Source organism: Manis javanica, chromosome 4 (genome assembly GCF_040802235.1).
Source record: "Manis javanica isolate MJ-LG chromosome 4, MJ_LKY, whole genome shotgun sequence".
Taxonomy (NCBI): domain Eukaryota; kingdom Metazoa; phylum Chordata; class Mammalia; order Pholidota; family Manidae; genus Manis; species Manis javanica.
The window spans coordinates 4124266-4131595 of NC_133159.1; the positions used below are offsets into that span (position 1 = coordinate 4124266).

At 52.7% G+C, this 7330-nt stretch overlaps 1 long non-coding RNA gene across 2 annotated transcripts; it reads right to left on the reverse strand.

Annotated features, from left to right (window-relative positions):
• Window positions 1–1205: 1205 nt before the first annotated feature.
• On the reverse strand, window positions 1206–3940 carry LOC118968661 (uncharacterized). 2 transcript variants are annotated; one of them, XR_005056431.2, is made up of 3 exons: window positions 3127–3940; window positions 2627–2715; window positions 1206–1782 (listed from the first exon to the last, which is right to left on the reverse strand). It is a non-coding gene; the product is annotated as an uncharacterized lncRNA (long non-coding RNA). The 2 variants fall into 2 exon arrangements; XR_012129733.1 differs by having other exon boundaries at window positions 2627–3940.
• Window positions 3941–7330: the final 3390 nt, after the last annotated feature.

The following is a 7330-nucleotide window of genomic DNA, read 5'->3' on the forward strand; positions in this document are numbered from 1 at the left end:
CCACAGCTAACGGCCTCCCACTGGATCACTGGGCGACAGCACAGCTAGCCGGGCACAGAAACCACGCCATCAGCCATTTCACTACTACCACCTTCCAAAAACCAACAGACTCCCTTCCAGGGGCTGCAGGTGCATTTTAGAATCCTACAAGTTGGAAATCTCCCATAAGCACAGCAGAAGGAAGGCATCTGTCCAGGAGCTGATTTCTAAACGCATCTGCTTTCTCCCAGCTCTGCAGAGTTCACTCACACCCGTTGCAAAAAGAAGGAACCTCACAAGAAGTCATGGGGTCTCTGTGACTGAAAACATTCCACACAAGGGAATTCCAGCTCCATTCGACTCCCCTGGGAATAAGGACACCTTTTGCCAATTTGAGTTTGGGGAGTTAACATTTTAAGCCAAGACAACCTGAAAAGAGAAATCAATTGTGCACAACTATGAGAAGACACCTTACTCAACTGTAAGTCACACCCCCAGGGACCTGAACAGACAACCCCCATGCCTGAAAATGAGGTCATTCAACTGAAAATGCCCTCAGAAGCCATTTTTAGATTGAGGCGGTAGGCATATCGATTGGATCAACTGAAGACCTGAAATTCTGCTTTGCTGACTCCAACTGCGAAGGAGGTGCAATGGGAGGAAGGAGAGAGAGAGGCTTTGAAAATGAGCTAAAATCTTCACTGGGTAACATGAAATGTGAGACCGTCTGAGAGAGGACCAGATGCCAGAATGATCTTGCCCACAGCGGGGCTGTATATCCTTCATCACTTGAAACAACATGGTAACATTCTAGGTCATCAAAGCAGATGCCACATCAAGAAGTTATTTAACCGGCATTCTCTAGAAGCCATTGTCCAGACACCTCATCGTTTCTCAGGCCTTAGCATAGGCACCTTCCAGATCAGCTGGAGGTGCGCTCCCACTTTCCTCCGTGGTCCCTCTGTGACCCGTCCAGATTGAAAGGATATCTCGCAGGATGAGAAGCCAGGCCTGAAACAAGACAGACCCGTGTTCAAACTCCGGCGCCAGCTCTCGCTGCCCGTGCTGAGTCCTCGTTTCCTTATCTGTAAAACGGAGATGCCCACGTCTCCTCAGGTTGCCCTGGACAGTTAAATAACATGATGTAAGAAAGCATTTACCACAGAGCCTGAGCTACAAAGTGCCACATAAATATTAATTACTTAAATAAAGACAGTACTGCCCACAACTTCTCAGTCTTTATTGACAATGATTATTGGGGAGGAGGGTTTCTGGTTAACAGGATTCTGTTAAGTGGGCATATTAGGGTGATCGGCATTGACTGCTACAGCAAACACCACCAAAATCCCAGTGTTCACAAAGAACAGTTTATGTCTCTCTCTTGTCACAGTCCCAGGTAGGACAGAGGGGCTGTCTTTGACTCCTCCAAGCAGTGACTCCGAACTTCAGGCTCCCTCTGTCTTGCGACCACATCATCTGGATACCTGGCCTCTCAAGTTGCCAAGAAGGGCAGGGATGGATGGCCATGTTTAGGTCTGGAAGTGGTACATCCACTCCTGACCTCACCCCATTGGCTAACCCCAGTCATGTGACCCTGAAGCTGGGAAGTGGAGATTTCCTGTATGCACAGGATGAGGAAATGGAACTTACAGTCATCTAACAGGTGTGCCATGGAGGATGAAATAGAAAATTCTCTTTGTTCTTTGCTTTCTTCTTTCCTTTTTTAATACAATAGGATTTAACTGTCTTCCTTTGGCTTCAGTAGCAAAGTCTTCTGAACATAGTCCAGTCTTTCTTTGAGGCCTGCAGGGTCATCATTCAAAACATCAGTGGAGATGTGTCAAATGTGCAAGATTTGGCTCTATGAATACTGACAATAGTACCTCTATGGGAAAACTTTGATAAAAACCTTGAGGGAGACTTAGCCAATTTCCTAGACATTTTCAAGAGGGGAAAAAGTGATTTATCCAAGTGAATTTTGCTCCAATTTGAATTTCACTTAGAAATTTCATTTAGAAGTGAGCCACATCATGAACTCAGTTTACTTTTCAGAAAGCTAAGCAGGAAGTCAGGTAGCCACAGGTGCATTCCTGGAACAAGACAGCGTGGCATGGTTCACTGGCCAGCGCGCCTGAACAGGCATCAGAATATCTGTGCCGCTTGGTAAATCGCAGCTATCTGAACCCCACAGTGACTTGAGATGGGACCATGGTGGCCAAAAATTAGTGCATTCTACCTGCGTTTATGGAGCTTCAAACTAGGTTTGAGAATCCACTAATGTTGTAGAAAGAAACCAGCCTTTTGGAATTAAAAAGCCCTGGATTTCAATCTGTTCTAATCCTTCCAAGTGGCATCTTCACAACTTCTTCCAAGCCCCAGGTGCTCCCCTGATGGAAGTATTTAAACTCCCAAATCTCAGTTTTCCATCCATCAAATGGAGGTGATATGTCCCCATCAGTCACTGAGATGAGTTAACAAAACAACTCAGAAAAAGCACTGAGTTCAGAGTCTAGCCCACGCCAGAGGGCTATCACCAGTGGCTTCTCTTGAGGAGAATGATCTCCACACATTGCAACATTGCAAATGTCCGTTAAAAACCAAGTTTCTAGCCTGGAAAATAAGGACTATAACGTTGGTTTGTGTTTACCTGAAAATGTTCCCAGATGTCCATGGTGGGCAGGAACGGGAGAGAGACACACACAGAAAGCTGTGCTCTAAATTCCCGTGGGGGAACCACTGTAAGAGCAGAACCATTCCAAAGGAATCCAATGAGGCAGTGGTCAGAAAGGGGTGTCTTAAAACACCCCAAAGCCAACCCACTCCCAGGAAAGCCTGACAGAGAAAAGCAGCTCCCAGCCAAGCCAATATGGGGATGTTGAGAAACGGTGTGAGGGGTGGGGAGGCGGGGCTTAGGGAATGTTCCCCTCCTTTCTGTGCATTGGGTCTGGGCAAAGTTCCCCAGACTGTGGGGCGGAAAAGGCCCAGAGAAGACCTGGGGCGGGGAGGCCGTGCCCGGACACTGCTCGGGATTTCACGTCAGCAGCAGACTCGGGCTGCACCACTCGCCCGAGAGGTGGTGATCAGGGAAGCAAGGTCAGAGCCCCTGGTTCTGGCCACCCTCTGGCTCCCTTCCTGGTGGGAGCAAACCTGGGCAGCTGCTGGGGTTATATGTGCAGCTTTCTTCTTCCTGGTCAATCTTCCTGCCAAGCTGAACCTGTTCATGGTACCCCTGGACCACCTGAACATGTTTGGAGAATTTGGACCTGTTGAACCAAGATGTCCACAGAGGCATCCAACACAGGGCCAGACACACAGAGTCAAAAGCTGGGGAATGGGAGCTAGACGACAATATATTGGTTTGGGGCCCCACCCCTGCCTTCTGCTTTGGCCCACACTCTCCTCTCTGCAAAACCTGAGGGGGCGCTGGAGGAGGGAGAGGGAAGCAGAAAAATGCAGCTGGGCCCATCTGCCCTGCAGGCCTCCGGGCGCCTGGGCTGACAGTTAGGTAGCTCCGTCCACCTCCCAGCTCCTCAAGCCTGAACCTCAGGCCTTGCCAGTTGGGTGCGATGAAAAGCCACATCTGCCAGTGGGAGAAAAAGCCAGGGTTCCTACTTGGAAGATTTGTATTCATTTATGCCCGAGATGTAAGGCGTGTGGGCAAAGGAGGCCCACGGTTGTCCAGGCTTCTGACCAGGCGGTCTGCTCTCCTCATCCTTGGGGTGAAAGGGCAGGCGGGGGGAGGCGACGCAACTCACTATCGTTCCTCGGGTGGACTTGGCTTTTTAGCAAAATATACTTATTTCAAAAGGGAAATGAAAGTATGTCTTGCCCTAAATGAAACACCAGAATCCATTTTTCAAAAACAGAAGGTAACTGTAAAAAGAAACTTAATGAAGATAACATAATGCTTTTTCCTGCAGCAAATACTGGCATTTACCTGAGAGCAAGCAGCTTTTGTGTTGCTTTTTCTTCCCGTCTCCCCCTCCCCTCCCCTCCCCTTGCCTCCCGTCCCTTCCCTCCACCCCTCTCTCCCTGTCTTATTAAGAAAGGAGGTCAGTGTGGTTACAGAGAGCTGCGGAGGGCAGATGGCACTAGGCTGGTTCCCCCGGCCACTCCCAACAGGGGCGTCTGCAGCCGCCGTGATCTAGAGCAGCGTCTAGGCACGGTGTTATGGGACCCCTGCGAAAAAAAGACAGAGACACATAACATGGTACAAGGAATGAAATGCCTTATCCCGTGAGCTTTTGGCAAACTTGCCAAATCATAGAGGCAGGCAGTGGGTCAGAGAAACACCAAATGGCAGAGAAGGAGCAGCTGAGAAGTGAATGTCTAACAATCAGTCGTGACTTTTAGAGGCCAACTTTCCCCGTCCTGACAGAGTTAGTGCGACATGGCAGGAAGGTGCAGAGAGTTACCAGGCGCGAGGATGTGGGGTGCCAGCTCTCTCCATCTGGTCACTGTCTCTGAAGGGGCCTTCCTGGACTGCAGGAGCTAGAAAGTGAAAAACTACATTTCCCAGAGTACCTTGCAGCTTGAGGTCAAGGTGAAATGTGGATCCCAGCAATCAAATGCCTGTGTGCAGAGCTGAGCTGGGTGGGTTGGCTGGGCTGGGCTCCTGGGCAGCTTCCTGACTGGCACATGGAGGCAGGTCGCCGGCCAGTCCAGTTCTGTAGTGTTCCTTTAAAGGTCGTTCCTGGAAATTTAGCTCGACTATCCTTTTTCAGACCACCCAATGGTTCCTTAAGCCATTTCATACCCTATGGTGAATCCCTTTACACTTAAACAGAATAGAATGGATCTTCTCTCTTCCATAAAATCCGAGCCTCGCAGACATCGGTGTTCAGAGAGAAATCTGGGTTGCATATCTGACCTGACCATGGCTCAAGGGAGTGAAGGATCTGGGAGCACACAAGGATACTGCCCTGTGAGCAGAGGAGGCCATGGTAGACAGGGGACACTGTTACCCTGGGACCCAGAGCAGCAGATCTAGAGGCCACGTGGCACAGTGACCCCAATGGGCTGCACAGCCAGAATGCTCCAGAGCATAGCTTAACTCCTGGGGCTCTCTTAGAGTGGCCAGTCGATCACAAGGCCCCTGGGGCTGAAAGGGTGGGCAGCCCTTTATGGCCTTGCCTGACCTGTACAGCCAGAAACTCCTCTAGGCCCGGAGCACAGGGGCTGCACAAAAGTCCTCCCCTCCCCAGCCTCACACACCTCCCATCAGCTCATAGGCCCTGAGTCCTTGAATGGAGAGGGGCCAGGATCCCTGGGATCGGCACCGGGCTAGCACCTGCCTCTGCCGGCCACTGCTGTGTAACAGACCACTCCAGAACCTACAGGCTTAAAACACAGTTACCCCACAAGAGTCCTGAGGCCAGCCGGAAGTTCTGCTTGACTAAGGCGTGCTCAGCTCGCCTGGCCACCCCTCTCCCAGGGTGCGGAGCCCCAGCTGGGCGGCTTGTCTTGGCTCCCAGCAGCCTAGCAGGGGCTTGTTCTCATGGAGGAGGCAGGGTTCCAGGGAAAAGAACAGAAGTAGGCACCTCCGGAGGCCTTGGCTCAGAACTGGCACAATGTCACATGCACTACCCCTGTGGGTCAAAGAAAGGCACATGGCCACCCAGATTCAAGGGGAAATATACTTTCCACTTCTTGGTTGGAGTTGCCACAAATTCGCATGGCAAAGGGGTGCATGTATAGGGAAGCACTGCGGTCATTTGTGCAGACAACGTCCTGCAGCACCGCCCATGTCTGCCATCAGCCTTCCCCAAAGGGACCTGTGGTCTCTGGCCAGTAGGCTGCCCGCAGGAGGGGACACCCAGACCTTCGGGGGTTGCCAGGCACTGGCTCTGACCTCTGCTAATCCCTGAGGCCCTGAGTCACTGTGGCCCATCAGAGAGGGACTTACGGAGGGCAGACGGTGCTGGAGTGGGGCCCGAGGCACCTCATGGCGACCCCAAGGGGCCCACAGACCATACCAGCTATTGCTGCACCCCGCACATGTACAGTGGGAACATGCCAACTCTGAACCCTGACAGTCCTACACTGGCGCCCACCCATGTAGTGGAGGTTATTATAGCAGTAAGGGCAAGTAGAAGTCTCTGGAACCACCCTTTCCTACTAAATGGCAAACGAAAGCAACCCTACCTCCCCGGGGAGATTCAGGTCCCGCGTCAGCACCAGACGGGGGAGAGTTTTCCCACATCCCCACTAAGCTTCCCTGAAGGACCCATGCAGAGGACAGGCAGGGGACAGGCGGGTCTTAGTGTCTGGGACCATCCCAGACTTGCTCGGGCAGTGATTCCCAAAGCTGGTGCCCCAGATGCGGTCTCCTTGCTGGAGGACCTGCAGCTGGTTATTGACCCATCTGTGCTTTTCTTAATCTGTCACGCTTAGATACACTTTGCTTAGCCCTGACGAGGCATCCATACAGTCCAGGCCCAGACCCGGAGCTCTGTCATCTGTGTCTTAGAGCCATAATTCCATAGGGGCCTCCATGCCCGGCATCCCACGGGATCATGATGGTCCACTGCACAGATGGCGCCATGGCAACTAGATCCTGGAGCGAGGCATCTTGGGCAGACGCTGACACCTTGCCAAGACCCAGGTGGACCAGGTGGCAGGACACAAACCTCTTGAAAATTCAGGGAAGTATATTCAGATCTGGGCTGTGTTCGGATATCCCCTCCAGATGTGAGAAAATGAAGGTTGTTGGACCTTGAAACTCACCACGAAGGCAAGCGCCTCGAGCCAGGAACCTGCAACGCTGCCCCCTCCGAGGGCGCCGGAGCAGGAGGAGGCCTGCCGGCAGGTCCCGCTACAACACAGGCAGCTCGCCTCGTGGCATCTGGGGTCCTTGAGGCCCAGTCGAGCTCAGAGTGTCTGTGCGGATGGGAGCCTCGCTGGAGAATCACCACGCCTGACCCTGGGGTTTTGAAGCGACGTCGCAGCCTCTTCAGCAGAGAAAGCGTTCCTCAGATGCACAGACAGCAGATGCTCTGAGACCTGTGGAGACAGTACTTCCAGCCACGGATCTCAGGGGATCCAGGAGCCTGGAGGGCATCCCATCTCCCAGGCCACCCTGGGCCAGGCCAAGCAGCCGCCCCCACCAAGGTGTAGCAGCGCGAAGTGGTGGCAACGCCCACGCCGGGGCACCTACTCCAATGGCTCCGCCCTGTCTCCCTCCGCATCCCCCAAGGTCTCAGGAGTGTCCCCGTGGCCAGCTGGGGAGGATAAAGGAAGTCAGGCCTGGTTTGCAGGCTCTGCACCCACCAAAAGTAGATGCCGCCACGTGGCAGCCCCACCCTGCGAGGCCAGGAGGTAGATGAAAAGGGGAAATCCTCCCCTTGGGCCT